Source organism: Physeter macrocephalus, chromosome 21 (assembly GCF_002837175.3).
Source record: "Physeter macrocephalus isolate SW-GA chromosome 21, ASM283717v5, whole genome shotgun sequence".
NCBI classification, from domain to species: Eukaryota; Metazoa; Chordata; class Mammalia; order Artiodactyla; family Physeteridae; genus Physeter; species Physeter macrocephalus.
In genome coordinates, this window is record NC_041234.1 from 3,006,624 (window position 1) to 3,026,763 (window position 20,140).

At 45.1% G+C, this 20,140-nt stretch overlaps 1 long non-coding RNA gene and 1 other non-coding gene across 2 annotated transcripts; one reads left to right on the plus strand and one right to left on the minus strand.

Annotated features, from left to right (window-relative positions):
• Positions 1–1,186: 1,186 nt before the first annotated feature.
• TRNAV-UAC (transfer RNA valine (anticodon UAC)) lies at positions 1,187–1,259 on the minus strand. Its single transcript has one exon. It is a non-coding gene; the product is annotated as a tRNA-Val (tRNA).
• Positions 1,260–2,442: 1,183 nt separating this feature from the next.
• LOC114484652 (uncharacterized) lies at positions 2,443–5,257 on the plus strand. Its single transcript, XR_003677808.1, has 4 exons — positions 2,443–2,542; positions 3,784–3,833; positions 4,752–4,796; positions 5,240–5,257. It is a non-coding gene; the product is annotated as an uncharacterized lncRNA (long non-coding RNA).
• The last annotated feature ends 14,883 nt before the right edge of the window (positions 5,258–20,140 follow it).

Sequence of the window (20,140 nt, forward strand, 5' to 3'; positions counted from 1 at the left end):
AAGAAAGTTCTGGCGATCTTTTTCACAACAGTGTGACTTTACTTAGCATTTCGGAACTATACATTTAAAAACGGTTAAGGTTTAAAAAAAAAAGTTAATGAAGTGATTGTAATAAAAAGGACAGTCATGTGTTATACTCCTGAGTTAGAAAAGGATACAAATTTACCCACTGTATGAACAAAACTATGTGGAAAAACTCAAAGAAAAATACTGAGTTTCCCCTTCCCCTTTTTTTCCCGTATACATATATATTGCAAAATGATTACCACAATAAGGTTAGTTAACACATCCATTATCTCACAAAGTAACCATTTTTTGTGTGTCTGGTGAGAAAATTTAAGATCCACTCTCTTAGCAAATTTCAAGTATACAATATTGTTAACTGTAATCACCGTGCTGTACATTAATCCGCTTCCCTCTTTAGTTCTTGACCTTTTTCACCTCAATCCCCCAGGGTCCCAGAGACCTTTACTTCACTCCTGTTGTCAAAGATGAAAAAGGTCAATATTGAAAAGATAATAATAACCCCCCAAAGCGAAGCTGTAATGAACTAATACAGAGGAACAAAAAGGAACTAAAGTTTACTCATTCAATCAGCATTTTGGGGGTCTCCACAAGCCTGACGCTTATTCTATACTATGTATGGAGTCTTCATTAACAGACGAAGGTCTATTTAACAAACCCTACTTCAGTACTAGAAAGAATAGAACAATTTTTTTCTCTGCTCTGTATTTTAGAGTTTAATGAAAAAATTAAACCTTTAATAATAATAAATCTTTAATAATTTAACTGCAGTCAAAGCACCGCTGTACTGCCATATTTTAGTTGGAGGCTTTGGAGGGCCGGCCTGCCCTGGTTTGTAAGGAAGGGGCCGTGCTGGGTGATCTCGGTTCGCACGAGCGCCGGATTTCCCGAGGTCGCCCCGGAGCACCGAAGGAGAGGTGGGGGTAGGACCCTGGCGGGGCGGGGTCGCCCTCGGGACTACAACACGGCCAGGCCCCCACTTCTGCTGTTTCCTAGGTCGGGCGAGGGCGGCAGGGATGGGAGGAGTGGCTATCTGTCATTACGCTTCTGCGATGGAAACATTCCAAAAAGTAGACAAGTAAAGATTAAAAAAATAATAATAATGGGAGAAAGAAAAGCGCTTCTTCTGCTTTAAAGAGTGAAAAATCAGCTTTTCCAAACGTGGTTCCACTGGGGCTCGAACCCAGGACCTTCTGCGTGTAAAGCAGACGTGATAACCACTACACTATGGAACCCCCTCGCGGATTTCTTTTATCATCACTTTATTCATAGTGTCAGATGAGAACCGGCTCCTCGGCTGAAACCCCGCCCATCCGCCGTAACTCCACCCCCGCCGTGGCCCCGCGCCGCCTGAGAGAGTCGGTGTTCGCGGCCAGGTGGCGGGCTCCGGCTCCGGCGTCTGGGTCGCTCGTCTTCCTTCCCCGCCGGACTCGTCGCCCCTGCTACCACGGGGAGGCCGGGGCGAGGGGTTACCCTCCTGGCGAGAGCGCCGCCCCACTAGTCACCCTTCCCCAAACTTTCCCGCGGCCCGGGCGTCGGCGAGGTGGGTCCGGTGGGCGGAAGGGCACAGTGCCCGGGGCGCGGCCCCTTTTGGCAGCTCCCCTCAGCCTGGGAGGGACCTGCACTTCCCCACTTTCCCCACGGGCACACTGAGCCACTTCCGGCAGCATTGGAAGCCTTGAGTCCGGAGCAGGGCGCACAGGAGCGCCACAAGGAGCCGAAGATTCAGGCAGCGCGGGGCTGCGGCGGTGGGCTGGGGGCTCATTTTTATATTGGCCTTTACTTTGCCAGGGTTGGAAAAGGCAGCTGGTCAGTCTGCCTCTTCCCCGAGGATACAGGCTCTTAATGCTCCCCTGACCTTTCCCGCAACATTCTTCCCCTTCCGAAGCCCCAGAGGGGCTAAAAATTACAGGGCTTTTGTTTGACCTTATTTGTCTGGGGTAGGGGAGGGGTGAGGAGGCCGGTATAAACAGGCCGTCTCTTTGGCTGGAGTGGGGAGGGGGAAGCAGGACCGGCCACAAGATTTGAGGGGCCCAATGCAAAATGAAAATATCAGGTTCCTTGATCATAAGTTATTGACAATTCCACAACCATGACAGCAGAGCATTAAACGCAGCGCGGGCCCGGGAGAGTGCAGCCCACGAGCCTGCCCCTGTGCTTCCAGGACTGTGGTCCCGATAAGGTGCTGGGACCCTCCATGACAAAGGGCGCCTGTTTGGTATCGGTTCTTGGTTTCCATTGTCGGTGCCGTTTGCCTCCCCAGTGCTTCTGGATGTATCTTCGTCACCATCCTGGGATTGCTCGCCATCCTCAAGCTTGAAAACTCACTTGAAACCATTTGGGTGGGTGGGGGGCGGCTCTTTCAGTGGTGAGTTGGAGTGGCTGAAGGCTGCAGCTGTCCTTTTCCCAGGCGTCTGACTTTGAGGCTGGCAGAATGATGGAGAAGTGATACTGATTGTGTGAAAGCAACCCCTTCAGCCAACTCCTGTCTTCCTGGGAAGGCCCCTGGGAGAAACAGGTGGGTGGAAGGTGCACTAATCTGGGGCCGGGGGGGGGGGGTCTGGATTCTAGCGCTGCCTTGGCTACTCACTAGCTGTGTACTCTTGAACATCAGTTCACTTTCCAAGCCTCTGTATCCCCCTTTGTGAAATGCATGGGCTGGACTAGACACCCCCTTTCCCCTCTGGGTCTAAATGTTATCTCTACTTTCCGGGTTGGGAAAATGGAGGCGCTTATCTGCCATGTAAATTTTTCCACAGAAATAGTTAGAGGCAGGCTGGCTTAGATTCTTTAGTACCAGGTTGCCTATATCCTAGTTAGCTGCGTGTAATGCTCATCATGGACCCCTTCCAGAATGCCTTTTAAGGTGCACTAATCTGGGGCCGGGGGGGGGGGGGTCTGGATTCTAGCGCTGCCTTGGCTACTCACTAGCTGTGTACTCTTGAACATCAGTTCACTTTCCAAGCCTCTGTATCCCCCTTTGTGAAATGCATGGGCTGGACTAGACACCCCCTTTCCCCTCTGGGTCTAAATGTTATCTCTACTTTCCGGGTTGGGAAAATGGAGGCGCTTATCTGCCATGTAAATTTTTCCACAGAAATAGTTAGAGGCAGGCTGGCTTAGATTCTTTAGTACCAGGTTGCCTATATCCTAGTTAGCTGCGTGTAATGCTCATCATGGACCCCTTCCAGAATGCCTTTTTGTTGATACGTTTGGAGAGGCCTCTTGAGCACTTGACGCTTAGGTTGTGAGCCATGAGATGACCATGAGTAGACAGCCACTAGCCAGAGGATGAATTCATGAAAACTCCATGTTTCCTGCTAGTCAGTGAGCCATAATGACTCCCACTATGCCCAGTAATCAGTATATTTAACCCGTTGCCAAACCCTTGTCGGTTCAAAACAAGGCTGTCAAGAATTGGGCCTAAAATTACACTCACTAGTCGTGTTTTGGTTTGTCTCTAGGGAATACTTTGCCCTTCCTCGAGCTTTCTGTCTGCCCTTGCCATAAGGGTGGGTTCGCCACGTGCAAGCTTTGGCCCCGTTCCCACACAAAGAAAGGAGGCTGGTACACCTCTGATGCACGCAACACAGGATTCTGGCTTTAGCAAAAAGGAGGGAGACTTTTGTTCCATTCCTCTGCTGCCTTCAAGGTGTATTCACAATCTGTTGCTAGTAAAGTGCAATATGGTTTACAAAGCACTTTCACATACATTCCTATGAGGTAGCCATGGAAAGTATCACTATCTCCATTTTTCAGCTGAAGTTGAAGCGGAAGAGTTCGAATGCCTTGCCGAGACCATTCTGCTGGTGAGTGGCAGGGCTGGGCTCATACTCAGTTTTCTGATATCTAAGTGACTTGGGGAGGCCCTTGTTCATAGAGGCTACATGTTCCCATAAGAGTGCCATTGGTCTCTTGTAATATTTTGTATGCATGCCAGTGAGGAAGTGGATACCTTTTTTGTCTTTTGTAATTTTTAACTGAAATCCCTAAAAGCCAGAACTAAGAGCCTGTCGTAAACTGCTGTTGATGGCTTCCGCTTTGATACCACCAGCGTCATGGCTAGTGCCGCAGCTGGCCACAGTTTCCCCTGGCACTTTAGTCTGTTCAGTCAGCTTTGTGAGGCCTGCCACCCCCGGGTCTGCCCATAATCATCTGAACAACTACCAGAGAAATAAACTAGCAAATAAAGACTAGAAGTCACTTCAAACTTTTTGAGTCCTCTGATTTCTCAGGCGTTTAGTGTGGCTTCCCCAGCGTTTGCCTTCACTGATGGTTTCCTCACTGATGGCTTCCTTCACTGATGGCTTCCTTCACTGATGGTTTGGCTTTCGTCAACCAAGGATATCATGGCCCCAAACACCGAGCTGACTTAGGAAGCTCCACTGACCTGATTTCATTTAGAAATGATTGTACTCTGTCTTTCAGTGTATATTCAAGTATTTACTAGGGAAAGTGAGTGGTTACCTCAGTATGGCAGAGTTCACCTTATTTTTCCCCTTTTACGGCTCTTCAAAACATTTGAAACTAGCCTGTTGGAATGGGTATTCGTTACTTTTTGCCCACCTACCTTTTCATAGTTAATAACATCCCTCAGTCTTCTTACCCAGTTCAAGTTCTGTGGTCATTTTTATCACTCCTTTGCCCCTTTGTTGCTTGTACTTGTTGGCAAAACCAGTCTGTTAAATCCAACTGTTTCCCCACTCCGCCTCTGAATATGGCCCCAGGAGGAACACAGCTTCAGGCCTACTGGTTTCACATCAAATTCTTGAGTAAGTACCTCAAGTGTGTTCTTTTTTGTTTTTATTTATTTATTTTTGCTGTGTTGGGTCTTCGTTTCTGTGCGAGGGCTTTCTCTAGTTGTGGCAAGTGGGGGCCACTCTTCATCGCGGTGCGCGGGCCTCTCACCATCGCGGCCTCTCTTGTCGCGGAGCACAGGCTCCGGACGCGCAGGCTCAGTAGTTGTGGCTCACGGGCCCAGTTGCTCTGCGGCATGTGGGATCCTCCCAGACCAGGGCTCGAACCCGCGCCCCCTGCATTAGCAGGCAGACTCTCAACCACTGCGCCACCAGGGAAGCCCCTCAAGTGTGTTCTTAATGCGGCCCAGAATCATGTCTACTTTCCCTGTCCATTCATTTTCCACCTCACCTAGAGGACAGGTTCATGTCTTCTCTCCCTAAACTTCCTGTACCTCCTTCCCCAACCTCACCTACAGCTGATGACCTTGCTTCCTTATTTCGGTGAAAAAAAAAATGCAAGCAACCTGAAGAGAACTTCCACAGGTAAGCCCCACATCTGCTCACCTGACTGCATCTGTGCCCTCCTAGATGTAGACCAGGGCCCTGCGTCTAGATCAGGGATTTCCTGCTACAGCCCTGTTGACATTTGGGACCGGGTAACTCTGTCGTGGGGGGCTGTCCTCTGTATTGTAGGATGTTGCACAGCATCCCTGGCCTCTACTCACTAGACGCCCATAGCATTCCCTGAGTTGTGAGAACCCAAAGTGTTCCCTGGGGGAGGGGGCAAAATCTTGGGGGCTCTCTGCCGATGTCTGGAGACACTCTGGGCTGTCGGGGTTAGTGTGCTACTGGCATCTAGTGCGTAGAGACCAGGGCTGTAGTGAAACATTCTGCAGTGCACAGAACAGCCGCCCACCACAAGAAATAACCGGGCCCCAAATGTCAGTCATGCCATGGTTGAGAACTCCTGCCCTAGATGACTTGTCTGAAGTTCCTGTCGACACCCAGCCCTCCACCTGCGCTTGCCTACTCAAAGAAAGCCCTGCAACAACTCCCCTCTTTCTCCTGCATCTTTATTTATTACTATTATTTTTTAAAATTTTATTTTATTAAAAAAATTTTTTTAAATTTTTGGCTGCAGTGGGTCTTCATTGCTGCACGTGGGCTTTCTTTAGTTGCGGCGAGCAGGGGCTACTCTTCATCGCGGTGCGCGGGCTTCTCATTGTGGTGGCTTCTCTTTGTTGCAGAGCATGGGCTCTAGGCATGCAGGCTTCATTAGTTGTGGCACTGAGTTTCTGTAGTTGTGGCACTGAGGTTCCATAGTTGTGGCTTGTGGGCTCTAGAGTGCAGGCTCAGTAGTTGTGGCATACGGGCTTAGTTGTTCCATGGCATGTGGGATCTTCCCGGACCAGGGCTCGAACCTGTGTCCCCTGCATTGGCAGGCAGATCCTTAACCACTGTACCACCAGGGAAGTACCTCTCCTGCATCTTTATTTACCTCCTCTATTGGATCATTCCCGTCAGCATACACACATGCTGTAATTTTTTTTTAAATTTTATTTATTATTTATTTGGTTGCACCGGGTCTTAGTTGCAACTGGTGGGCTATTTAGTTGTGGCTTGCCAGCTCCTTAGTTGTGGCATGCGAACTCGTAGTTGTGGCATGCACGTGGGATCTAGTTCCCCAACCAGGGATTGAACCCAGGCCCCCTGTGTTGGGAGCTCGGAGTCTTAACTGCTGCGCCGCCAGGGAAGTCCCATACTATAATTTTTTTTCTCATCATTAAAAAATAATCTCTTAATCTCATTGCTGCCTCAACTACTCCCATTTCTCTGCTCTCCTTTATAGCAAAACTCTTAGAAAATAAGTCTTTAGGTGCTCTCTCCGGTTCCTTTCCTCCTCTTGGAAGCACTTTCCCCTCCCAGCTTTTAGGATGCCACCCTCTCCTGATTTTTGCTTCCTACCTCACCAGTCACCCCTTCTCAGTCACCTTTGCTGGATCTCATCTCTTTGACCTCTAAACATGGGTGTTCCACAGGTCTCAGTTCGTGGACTTTTCTATTCATTCTCACCACTCTGGTGACCTCATTTAATCTAATGGCTTTAAATATGGTCTGTAACCTAGATGAATTCCACATTTATATCTCTAGTCGGGACTTTTCTCCCAAACTCCAAATCTACCTACTATACTTGTCCATTTAAATGTCTAATAGGTATCTCAATCCTATTCTGTCTGTGTCTAAACTCCCGATCTCCACCCCCTCTCCTTTCTCAGTCTTCCTTGTCTCAGATAAGGGCAACCTCATCTTTCTAGTTACTGAGGCCTAAAACGTAGAAAAAAATGGAAGAAATCTTACTTGATTCTTTTTTTCCCCTCACACTTCAAATCTGATCTCACTAGCGAATCCTATTGGCTACACCTTCAAGGTCTATCTAGAATCTAATCACTTTCTACCATCTGCCCTGCTACCATACTAATCAAAGCCACCATCACTTTTTGTCTGGGTCATTGCCGAGAACCTCATATTCTGGCCTCCCACTTCTGCCGTTTTCTCCCTACAGACTATTCTCCACACAGTAGCCAGAGTGATCCTTTTAAGACCTAAGTTAGGGCTTCCCTGGTGGCGCAGTGGTTGCGCGTCCGCCTGCCGATGCAGGGGAACCGGGTTCGCGCCCCGGTCTGGGAGGATCCCGCGTGCCGCGGAGCGGCTGGGCCCGTGAGCCATGGCCGCTGGGCCTGCGCGTCCGGAGCCTGTGCTCCGCAACGGGAGAGGCCACAGCAGAGGGAGGCCCGCATACAAAAAAAAAAAAAAGCATATCCCCGCAAGGGGAGAGGCCACAACAGAGGGAGGCCTGCATAAAAAAAAAAAAAAAAAAAAAAAAAAAAAAGACCTAAGTTAGATCGTGTCACTTCTGCTCAAAACCCTTCAATAGCTCCCCACCTTAACTAGAAAGAAAGCCAGAGCCTTACAGTGGCTTGCAAGGCCCTACATGATCTGATCTTCCATTTATTACCTCTCTGATCATATATCCTATTATATTGCCTTTACAAGACCACACTTGCCTGCTTGCTGTTCTTCAAACACAGTAGGACTCTTCTGCCTCAGGGCCTTTGCACCTGCTGTGCTCGCAGCCTTTACTGCTCTTGCCCTAGGTCGCCCCATTGCTTGCTGTCTCATCTTGCTCAGGTATTTGCCCAGATATCTTCTCAGTGAGGCCTTTCCTGACTGCCCTATTTAAAAATTGCTATTTTCCTTTCCCCTTCACCCTGGAAACTCAGTATCCCCCTTTCCTGCTTTATTTTTCTCTACAGTGCTTATTGCTATCTAATTTTCTAGATATTTACTTATTTCTAGATATTGTCTGTCCCCTATCATTCTCAACTAGAATGAAAGTTCCATGAGGCATGGATTTGGTTTTGTTCACTGCTGTATTCCACAGAACCTAAGTAGCGCCTAGTACATAGTAACCGCTCAATGAATATGTCTTGAATGGATCTGTTCAGGGCTGGGGAATGACTCACGCCAGGTCAGTCCCAATCAAAGCTAATCCTGGGCCTTTTTGTGTGAATTCCTGAGAAGAGACATTTCCATGTTCACCCTGGACTCAACGTGAGCTAATCCAGAGGCTGGAGGTTCTGCTGCCATCTGATTATTGCAATGTATCAGTCGGGGCGCTGAGTTGCCTACAGCAGGACCTTCTTGCCCAAAATATTTACTGCTCTTCCCTACAGAGGATTTTTACACAGTTGCCCCACTGATAGTCTTGACCGAGTGACTGACTTTTGCCAGTTGGGTGTGGGCAGAAGCCATGTGCCTCACTTCCAAGCACAGGTGTGAAGAGCCAGCTTGTAGGGTGCTGCTTTGATGTTTCCCCTTTGTTATAAGCACAGCAGTGCCCCAGAGGGAGGTTGGCCTGAGTCTTACAGGGAAGACCACGTGTTACAGAACTGCAGCCAGCCTGCGCAGGAACAGGAGTGAAAAATAAACCTTGATAAGTGTAAACTAAGATTTGGGGTATAACATCACCTAAGCTGATTCAACACTCCTACTAGTTTAAGAAGAAAATGAGTTTATTAAAGGATATACAGTGGCCCCCAGGCTCTCCGAGAAGGCTTTGGAGATGCCAAAGCCAGGAATAATGTCTAAATCTCACTGCGGGGCTGCACCATCAAAGATGCCTGCCCACTGCTGCCCCTTCTGGATACAGAGTTAGCGATGCAAGCCAGTGATGGGGCCCAGAGTCTCTATCACTGCTGTATCTGCAAACTGGACCCTTCTGCCACTAACTTTGGGAGAGGATGGCTTTCATAACCTCTTGACTCCTTGTGTTGCCCTTTTCTAAATTTAGGTCTCTGGCAGAGCCTAGGTCACATACCTGTGCTCCTGCTATGAGAGAGGCTGGAAAAGCAAATTTCTTCTTTCTCCTTCGAGGACTCAGATGTGGGGAATTACCAAAACATAGGGAGGATGTTGAGAAGATAGTGTGGGTGACCACAAAGTCTGAAACACATCGGCTGCCTGCCTGAAGCCTGAGAATGAAGCCAACAGCGAGGGATTAGAGCTGAGAAACAGTGACCAGGGGCTATCATTTAAGGCCTCGACCAAGTCAGACCTTAGGTATACTTGTTGACTCTTCAGCTATTTGAAGGGTGCATTTCCAGTTTTGCTTAGGCCAGTGGGAGTCGGGTTTACTGACTCTTGCAACTGAGGGAGTCCTGATGGTTCATGTCTAAAATGGTGGGCATCACCACAGTGGCTGCCAGTGCTTCCCTGGCTCAGACACTGGGAAGTTTTGTTGCCCTCAGTTCCTAGGAAATGCGGAAAGAGGCTGATGGTCATGGGAATCGCCGCTTTGGCAGGTCGGGGCTTTGGTTTTCCGGCGTCCTGGGCAGCCATCAGTTCTCAGGTGCAGCAGGGCACTTGTTCCCACGTATTACAGTAACCAGGACCGTTGAGGTTACAGAGTGGGCAACACATCTGTGGCAGATACTGCTAGTTGCTTATTCAATATCCATTCTTCTTTTTGTCAGTAATAAAAATAAGAAGAATAAACATTTGTATAATGCTTGCTATGTATTAGAGACTGTTCAGACTCTACTCATATTAACTCATTTCATCCTCACAAGAACCCTGTGAGAAAGGTATTGTTACTATGATTAGTTTACAGATGAGAAAACCAGAGCACAGAATAATTAGGTAACTAAGTCACACAGGTGGTAAATAAAGGAGTGGGTTTGTAACACCCAGGCCATCTGGCTCTATAGGCTGTATTTAACCTCTACACTGCACTGCCTGATTTTGTTTGACTCAGCAGTGTGTCCAGCTAAAACAGTTTGATTTCCCAGGTTCCGCTTACAGCTAGAAGAGACTGTGTGACACAGTTCTGGCCAATGACTTGTATGGAAGTAGTTGGGTTTACAAAACCGTTTCTTTAGAAGAAGGTAGACTCAGCTGGTATGCCCCATTTTGCCCTTAACTTCACTTTCTCCTCAGAATGCAAATGTGATGCTGGAGGGAGAGCAGCCATTTTGTGACCGTGAGTTGACAGTTATGAAGAAGAAAGCTACACTGCTCAGCAGAAAGAAGGAAGGTACCTGGGTCCCAGCCCCAAATTTACTACTTCCAGACTCCTGGTTATATGTGAAAAGTAAAATCCCTAATCTTTAATGCTACTGTTTAGTGGGAGTTTCAGTTATATGAGGGAAAATACAATCACTGCTGATTCAGTATTTCTGCATTTCTCTCCTATACCATTTTGACAGTGTCTTTAATCTGCCCACCAGCTACTGAGGGACTGCTCCTCAGTGTCCCAGTCCCTTGACTGAAGTTGTTTATTGTCACATGTCTGCAATATGTCTAGGAGCTCAGTGTTTGGTAGTGTGGGAATTTTTTGTTTTGTTGTTTTAAGTGTATGACATGGCCCCATCTCAAGGAGCCTGAAGAACATTAATTAACCCAAAGGACTGATTTATTCCAAGATATTAATGGATGATAATGGCTTGATGTGGTTTTTCCTAACTTTCGATGTTACTGAATTTTAATTAGACCCTGGCTCTTCTTTCTTAAAGAAGAAACTCAAAAGAGAAGGCAGAGGGGCAGGGTGATATGCAAAAGCCTGTCTAAAAGGAAAGATGGCCTCGTGTAGTAGTCCCCTCAACACCAGCTATATATAATCTACAAAATCACCTGCAATCACATTCAATGAGCTTAGATTTGATAGCCGCTCAAGAGAGAAACAGATCAGCTGAAAATACTTTGTCTCTCCCTCCTTTATTTATATGACTTGAGATGCCTCCAGTTTCTAAAGTCAATCCCCGGGGACTACGTAATTGAGCACAGAACAATTTGGCTACTCCCCACTCCTACAGAACCCCACTTAAGAGGAAGTGACTGATAGCGGCATCCAGCCAATGCTAATTGGTGACGGAAATGAAATTTCACTCTACTTCCACTAAACTTACTGTCTTTAGATTTAAGTGGATTCAGCTGTGCACACAATGGGACTTGCCTCTAAGCTTTCCTCATAGTCTGATGGGAAGATTTCAAGAGTGGTGGAGGTGTTAAACAAAGATCATCTTATGTGTTTGTATTAGTGATTTTAAGTGTTTGTGATTTTTTTGGATACAGTTAGGGTATAGTCTGAAGGCTATATATAATAATAAAACCAAAACCAATTAATAGGTTGTTTAACTCAGTTAGAGGCTGTCTGCAGGCTAGCAGCTTTCCTTTGCTAAATCCTGTTAAAATGCAGTGGGGGCTTCCCTGGTGGCGCAGTGGTTGAGAGTCCGCTTGCCGATGCAGGGGACACGGGTTCGTGCCCCGGTCCGGGAGGATCCCACATGCCGCGGAGCGGCTGGGCCCGTGAGCCATGGCTTCTGAGCCTGCGCGTCCGGAGCCTGTGCTCCGCAACGGGAGAGGCCACAACAGTGAGAGGCCCGCGTACCGCAAAAAAAAAAAAAAAAAAAAAATTCAGTGGGTTCTATTTTGTGCAGAATGAGCAGGCTGCCATGACAACTGTCTGTGAATATTATTTCAATATTAGTCATAGGTTTCCAGTGTCTGCCTCCGTGTCCAACGTTCATTCTAAAACCCAGATGCACATCTGTTCTTAAAGGAGTTCTCCTGGACGTGTTTACAGAAAACAAAAACAAAACAGTTTCAGCCAGCTGGGGTTTTTTTCTTTTGGAAGAGAAATTTGAATGAATTCACACAATTGCAAATGGTAGATTTTATTGCTGTTTCTTTTCTTTGGGAAAGGCGATTTGGATATGAATTTTTTATTGTACTTGACTGTAGATTTGATTAAATAGAATAGGAGCCCGGAGATTACTCATATTGCCTGTCTTTAGTTACATGCCCTCCTGAACACTCCCTTTTGCCAGGAGAAGAGGATGTGTGAGCTGCTTAGGCCTGTGTTATGTGCCCAGCCCTGGGCAGTCACTGTTGCTTGGGAAGTGGGCTCATGCTGATTGAATCAAGCCAGTGAAGTCTCACACTTAGAGTGGAGGGTGGTGTCAATCCCATGCAAACCACAGGGCTTAGAATAGGGAGAGGGTTGATCTCATAAAGGAAAATTGGGGTACTATTGCAAGGGATTGAGGGGAATACTTGTCAGCCACCTGGTTAGGCAACAAAATGCTGGGCAAATAATAACATTTACTGAATACTAACTGTAAGCCAGGCATCACTCAAACTGCTTTACGAGTGTATTGCTTAGAGAATGTTTGGCTGCGTGTGATGAGGTAAATGATGAAATAACAGGGATTTAACACAGACGGGTTGGCTTTTATCTCATGTGATATGAAGTTAGGAAAGAAGCAACTTCACATCATCATCTGTGTCCCAGGCTCATCCTTCAGTCTTTCTGCAATATAATTCTCAGCATGAGCCTCTCTTCCTAATGCACTCAAGAGGGCTGCTCCTCCTCCAGGCATTATGTCATGGTTCCAGGCACAGTGGGGGAAGGGCAAAAAGGAAAGGGCTCATGACAGCTGAGTCTTGTCTTTTTTATCAGAAAAATGGCTTTTCTGGGAACCTCAGCAGTAGATTTCAGCTTATATCGTATTGGCCAGAACAGAGTCACATGAACACCCCTAACTGCGAGGGATCCTAGCAAATCAAGTTTTGGTGGCTGAGTCCATTGCCACCTAGAATAAAATTGGGACTTTATTGGTAAGGAAGAAAGGAGAATAGATACTGGCTAGGCAACTAGCAGTGGCTGCCACAGTATGTATGAACCCATTTATTCCTTACATCAACGCAGTGTGGGTGGTGCTATTACTATCCTGGTTTTTCAGAAACAGGCACGGAGAGGTCATGTAATTTTCCCAAGCTCACACACAGCTGTTAAGTGGTGGAGCTAGATCTGACTCTGGAACCGAATTCTCTGATGCTCCCAGACACATCCCGACCCACCGGTCAGACCACATTTCTTCTCCAGGATGTGTAAACACTCAGGAAATGTAGGCCTCTCCTAGAAATGGTAGCTCATATCTGTTTAGCACTTTATAGTTTATGAAGAATTTTCCACTTAGATTATTCCATTTAAATATTATTACCCCCATATTAAAAATGAGAAGACTAAGGCCCAGAGAAGTAATGAAAGTTACCTAAGGTGCCCAGCTTGTAAGTGGCAGAGCTGATGTTTCCTCAAAATTACAAGAACTTACTCCTGGTCCCCTTTCCTAATCCTCCTATTCTTCCACGCACAGAGACTTCATTTTTAATTTTTAAAAATGACAGTAGTTTGCTCCAGACCCTATATTAACTTCACAACCTTCTCAGGAAAAACAATGCAGAGAAATCTTGGCTCTCTCACCAACTGGTTTTCCTAGTGTCCTTTTCATGTAGCCATACCAACAGGATCATGACGTATCAGCAGGAATTGTGTTTAGTAGTGAGAAACAGAGACCTAAGCGGGGAGGTTATTCATATCTCATGTAATGTAAAATCCAGAGCTTCATTCAAAATGTGAGAGTATTCATTACGAATAGCTCTTATCTACCTGTTAAAGTAAAAGAGTCATTAAACATATAGGAATTGCCTGTCCTTAGTTACATCAGGTTGATTTGTATTACATTTCCTTAAAACCACTTTGTAAATCAAACTTATTACAAAATAAGAATAACAGTCCACCTCACTGGGGTAAATTAGTGAAGTTTTAGTACATTACTGATACCTCAGTTTGCTTATAGTTGTTTTTTCTCTCATTCTTTCCAAATATTTGAAATCTTTAGCTTATGGCATTGTTTGATTTATACATCACAACATTCTCTTGTTCTGGTGATACTACTGAATTGACCATAAAAATCACAAAAGCATTGTAGAATAGAGTTTGACTTTAAAAGTCATGAAAAAGTGGGTTGAAAAAGAAATAGAGATTTAAACAAATATCATATTGTGTTATGAGGCAGTGCCTCTCAAAGTATGCTTTACCATCACTTGGGAATTAATTAGAAATACAGATTCATGAGCCCTACTCCAGACCTACTGAATCAGAACCTCTAGGAGCTGGGCCCAGGAATCTGTGTTTTAACAGGATCCCCGGGTTATCTATAAGCACATCAGAGTTTGAGAAGCACTGTTTCAGAGAGTTTTATGTAAATGACACTCACAGATTGTGCCCTCTTTGGGATATTGGTGAAGATACTAACTTCAGCTTTAGTAAACTAAGACCTATATTAAACCCTAGATTCTCCTTTGAAAGTCCCCAAATCACAGAGTCCAGTTATGTACTCCAGGTCACTGAACCTTAATTCAAGTGTATGCTTGACTCCATTCCCCTATCAGCACTTTCAACTAAGTAAACAGTATTTGTCTTTCCGATGTCAGTTTAAAGATCGACTTCAGGGACTTCCCTGGCGGTCCAGTGGTTAAGACTCCACACTCCCAATGCAGGGGACATGGGTTCGGTACCTGGTCGCGGAACTAAGATCCCACCTGCCACGCTGTGTGGCCAAATAAAATAAAATTTTTAAAAAAAATGTTATCTTCAGAAGCCTTTGCTTGACCTCCTGACTCACTCTTATAATACATGTACTTCTCCTTTGCAATTTCACATTTATTTTTATGATTATTTGATTAACGTTTATTTCCCCCACAAGGCTCTAAACTTCATGAGGGAAGGGACCGACCTTGTCAGTTCTGTTGGTAGTATATCCCCAGGGTCTAGAACAGTGCCTTGCACACAATAGATGCTCAACAAATATTTGTTGAATGAATGTATGAATAAAACCAAGACAAGAGTAAGTTTTTGTTTTGTTTTGTTTTTGGCCGCTCCTCTGCGGCTTGTGGGATCTTAGTTCCCCAACCAGGGATCGAACCCTGGCCCATGGAAGTGAAAGTGCCGAGTCTTACCACTGGACCGCCAGGGAATTCCCAAGAATAAGTATTCTTAAACTAAAAACTTTTCCACAGTCTTCACCATAAACTCTTAGTCATCTGAGGCAATACTAACAAGTGTTTTGAAAAGAAAGCCATGGATCTTTCCTCGGCCTTGCTTTAGGTAATAGTTTCAACATTCCTCTAAGAAACCAACTGTTGTTGTCTGTGTTCATAAAAACAAAAATGGTTGAAAGGGAGGCAACGGTTGGCAAAAAGAAAGCTTGAGGAACCTAGAACCTGCCTTCCCAGTAAGCAGGAAGTGGTTCTCTCATCCAGGTGTGTTGTTCACATTCTGTTGGCAGGTACTGTCATACCTGCCTCCATCATTGTGGGGTTGCCAAGGCAAGGCAACCTATTAAAGAATAATTCTAGAATCTACCTCTCGAAAATTCCAGATGAGCCTGAGGAATCCTCTTCAAGTAAATCTACAAGCGTGACGATAGATTGTGTCCTGAGCCTGCAGGTCAGGCTAAAAGATTCAGCAACCAGCAAAGTGAAAGTCTAGGAGTCTGTTCTCCTTCAACCTGTGTGGAACTGGTAAAACTTAGAGGGAGGGATAAAAACTCTTAAAGTAGCAGATAAATTGAAGGAAATCTGGGTAGACATGGAACTATATGTTTAAAAGTTAACCTTCCTCTGTCTAGTTGTTTGGCCAAATCTAGTAGAGTTAATGTTTTGTGTATGGAGTTTGTCATACTTTAGTGTATATTGTATTGGAGCTATCTTTCAGAAAGGTATTTATTTGTTATTATTATTTTGGTCACACAGTGCAGTATGTGGGATCTTAGTTCCCCAACCAGGGATCAAACCTGTGCCTCCTGCATTGGGAGCGCAGAGTCTTAACCACTGGACCGCCAGGGAAATCCCTGGAGCTATCTTTATAGGGTGGAATTGGATCACCTTGATGTAATAGAAAGAGTACTGGCCACCAAGTTGTACAACTATGATGTTGGGGAGGCTACTTAACCTCTTTGGGCCTGGTTTCCTCTCCCATAAAATGAAGGGCCTTTCTGAACAAGTCCAGAGGACCAGAGTATCTTACCATATCACAGGCTCACCTGTTACAGAGCTCTGGGCCAAGGCCCTTGTGATGATCTTGCAAGGGGACTCCGCTGTCTGTGCCTAGGTCAGTTTTGCCCAATTCGCAGTGCTTTGACATGAGAGGGAATTGCATAAATGTGTATGCTTTGTTTTACATTTGTCTTGGAATGACAGATTATAGCTCTTGCAGAAGGAAAAAAAAGAAGGAATTACATTGCTCCGCCATTGACTCATGCTAGATGTCAAACTGAGGCGCCTGCAAAACGCAAGCACATGTAAGCTAAACGAACAGATTGTGGCAATATTTAAAAATATCACAACTCTCTAAATAAGAAGCAGTTCTGATAAGCCTATTTGGAATTCATGCAAAACACCCATAAACTCTGAAAATCTGAATTGTACATTGCCAAGGTAAATTACTCTGTGCAGTAATTATAGATAAAGGCATATTGGATTATATGATAATATGTCTCCCTTGGTCTACAGATACACCTCTCTCCTGGGCCTCTTCCTTTCTGGACTGTTGCTTTTTTAGTCTCCTTTGTTTGCTCCTTCCTCCTCATTCCCTTTAAATGTCTCTGTTCCTCCGGGCTTCTGATTTTGCCCCTATAGCCTTGTGACTTTACAAGCTCTCCCAGCCTGTTTTATCTTCTCTAATCACTTTAGCTGTTATTGGTAACCTGATGACCTCTTTGGGGTTTTTTTGTTTTTTTGTTTTTTTTTTTGCGGTACGCTGGCCTCTCACTGTTGTGGCCTCTCCCGTTGCGGAGCACAGGCTCCGGACGCACAGGCTCAGCGGGCATGGCTCACGGGCCCAGCCGCTCCATGGCATGTGGGATCTTCCCAGACTGGGGCATGAACCCGCGTCCCCCGCATCGGCAGGCTTGACTCCCAACCACTGCGCCACCAGGGAAGCCCTGATGACCTCTTTAATCAGAATCTGCAGACCTGATTTATTTTCTGGGCTTTAAAAGGAGCTTCTACTGGCTATAGGACATTTTAGCTAGTTATTTTTCTCCACCATAAACACGCCTGTCCCCCTTTATGTCCTACCCCATACCCAGTAGCACTCTACCGCAATTAATGGCATCACTCACTAGACCATAAATGATGAGAGGGCAGGGACCATGTCTGTCTTATCCACCATTGTACTCCCAGGGCCCAGTGCAGTGCCTGGCACCCAGTGAGCATTGTTGAAGAAGTGATGAATCCATCTGGTATTCCAAACTAGGAACCTTGGAATCATTCTGGATGCCTCTGTCTCCCTTGGTACCTATACCCAGTCTGGGACCTGTGGGACTTATTACCTAAAAGACTTTCACATTAAAAAGAAAAAGGCTTTCACATTTGGCCCCTCATCTCCACTGCCACCGCTTTAATTCAGCACTTATCATCGATCTCCTGGATCCTTGCAGGAGCTTCCTCATCGGTCTTTCTCTGGCTGGCTTTTTCCCAGGTCATCGCATCTGACCTTCAGAGTGATCTTTTTCCTAAAGTGTGAATCTAATCAGATTACTCTTAGGCTACCCTTCACTTAAACAGAGTTTGCAATCTGGCAGCCTCACTCTGGAGTCTATACAGTGTTTTGAGAAAATGAGAATTACTGCATTTCATTGATTCTAAGATGCACATCTTTTCACATTTTAGCACCTCTGAAATTGGAACGTGCCTTAAAATCGATGGAGTGTCATAGTTTGATGGGTGGCTTTTTTCTTTCTTATTCATACATAAAATAATAATACACCTTGTAATCAATGGCATCTTATAATTTGTAGAAGTATACTCATACTGACATTTAAAAATAGGGAGATTTTACATAAAAGTATGTCAGTTTCTCTTGAAAAATTATACTGGGTAACACTGGGCCAGGATTTCTGGATGGCAGCCTGAGAGGGAGCTACTGGTAAGTAGCAGCTGCCTCATTTAGACAAGAACTCTCTAGAATGTCCCATCATTTCCACCCAGGCTGCTTTATTCATTTATATTATGTACTCCAGCTTATGTAAACATTTGAAATTGCAATCCCTAACCGACAGATTAAAGTATGAATTCTTTGCTGCGATTTTCAAGAACAGTCACACTTGGCACCAATCTGCCTCCTCAGGTTCACATCCCCATCCTCTGCTCTATACACCCTCTATCCCCTAGTCTCAGGAAACATTACTTAAATGTAACCTGCTCCCGAGTTCCCTGGAATGCCTTTCTCCACTTTGTATGCTCTAGGAAGCATTACCTGACTTGCCCTGGCAGGGCTCATATCCTTCTGGGCTCCAATAGCACATGGCATATCTCTGTACCTACACCTCCTGTCTTGAAATTATTTGTGGACGGGCCCGTGTCCCTCATTACACTGTGAACCTGGTAGGGAAATGAATCAGAATGTATTCATTGTTGTATCCCTGCCTCGTAGCTAGAACTTGCTCAGTAAGTAACTATTAAAAGTAAAGGATGGATGGGGTGCGTTTTCTCACTGGGATCTCTGTTTTTTGAGTTTTGCCCATGTATAGAGAGCTAAAGTGAAGTCAGAGGGAAAGGCAAGTGTTTTCCTTAGTGCTCGTAGTTTACAGCAGCAGACACTGCTTCTGGCTGTGTTTTAAGAAGGCCCTTGGCAGTCAGAGTCAGCCCATGGACACTTTAATATCTATAGACCCAAAGGTGCTAAGCCAGAGCCAGCTCTGAAGTTTTAAAAAAAATTTATTTTAAAATTAGTGTACAGTAAAACCGACTTGTTGTACAGTTCTGTGAATTTTAACACATGGGTAGATTAGTGTTACCACCACCATAATCAGGATATAGAACATCGCCTCCAAAACTCCCTCTTGCTATTCCTTTGTAGTCATATCCGCCCCCTCACCCCATAAACCTTGGCAACCATTAATCGGTTCTCCATTACTACAGTTTTGTCTTTTCGAGAAGGTCATATAAGTGTACTCAACGTTTTAAGCCTGGCTTCTTTCAGCATAATGCCTTTGGGATTCATCCATCTTGTGTGTATCAGTAGTTTGTTCCTTTTTATTGGGTAAATAACATTCCATTGTATGGATGTCCCACAGTTTGTGTATCCATTCACCCATTGAAGGACATTTGGGCTGTTTTCGGTATTTGACCATATGAACCTGTGTACAGGTTTTTGTATGACTATAAGCTTTCATTCCTTTGGAGTAAATATCCACGGATGGGTAGGATTGCTATGTCATATGGCAAGTGCCATATGCATGTTCAACTGTATGAAAAACTACCAAACTATTTTTTCAGAGTGGCTGCACCATTTTGCATTCGCACCAGCAAAGCGTGAGAGTTCTAGTTGCTCCATATCCTAGCCAGCACTGGATATTATTAGAATTTTTAAAAAATCTAATAGGTGTGCAGTGTTAGCTCACTGTGCTTTTTCTTTTTTTTTTTAACATCTTTATTGGAGTATAATTGCTTTACAATGCTGTGTTAGTTTCTGCTTTATAACAAAGTGAATCAGCTATACATATACATATATCCTCATATCTCCTCCCTCTTGTGTCTCCCTCCCACCCTCCTTATTCCCACTAGCAATCTATTTTACGTTTGGTAGTGTATATATGTCCATGCCACTCTCTCACTTCGTCCCAGCTTACCCTTCCCCCTCCCCGTGTCCTCAAGTCCATTCTCTACATCTACATCTTTATTCCTGTCCTGCCCCTAGGTTCATCAGAACCACTTTTTTTTTTCCTTCTAGATTCCATATATATGTGTTAGCATACGGTATTTGTTTTTCTCTTTCTGACTTACTTCGCTCTGTATGACAGTCTCTAGGTCCATCCACCTCACTACAAATAACTCAATTTCGTTTCTTTTTTTGGCTGAGTAATATTCCATTGTATATATGTGCCACACCTTCTTTATCCATTCATCTGTTGGTGGACGCTTAGGTTGCTTCCATGTCCTGGCTATTGTGAATAGAGCTGCAATGAACGTTG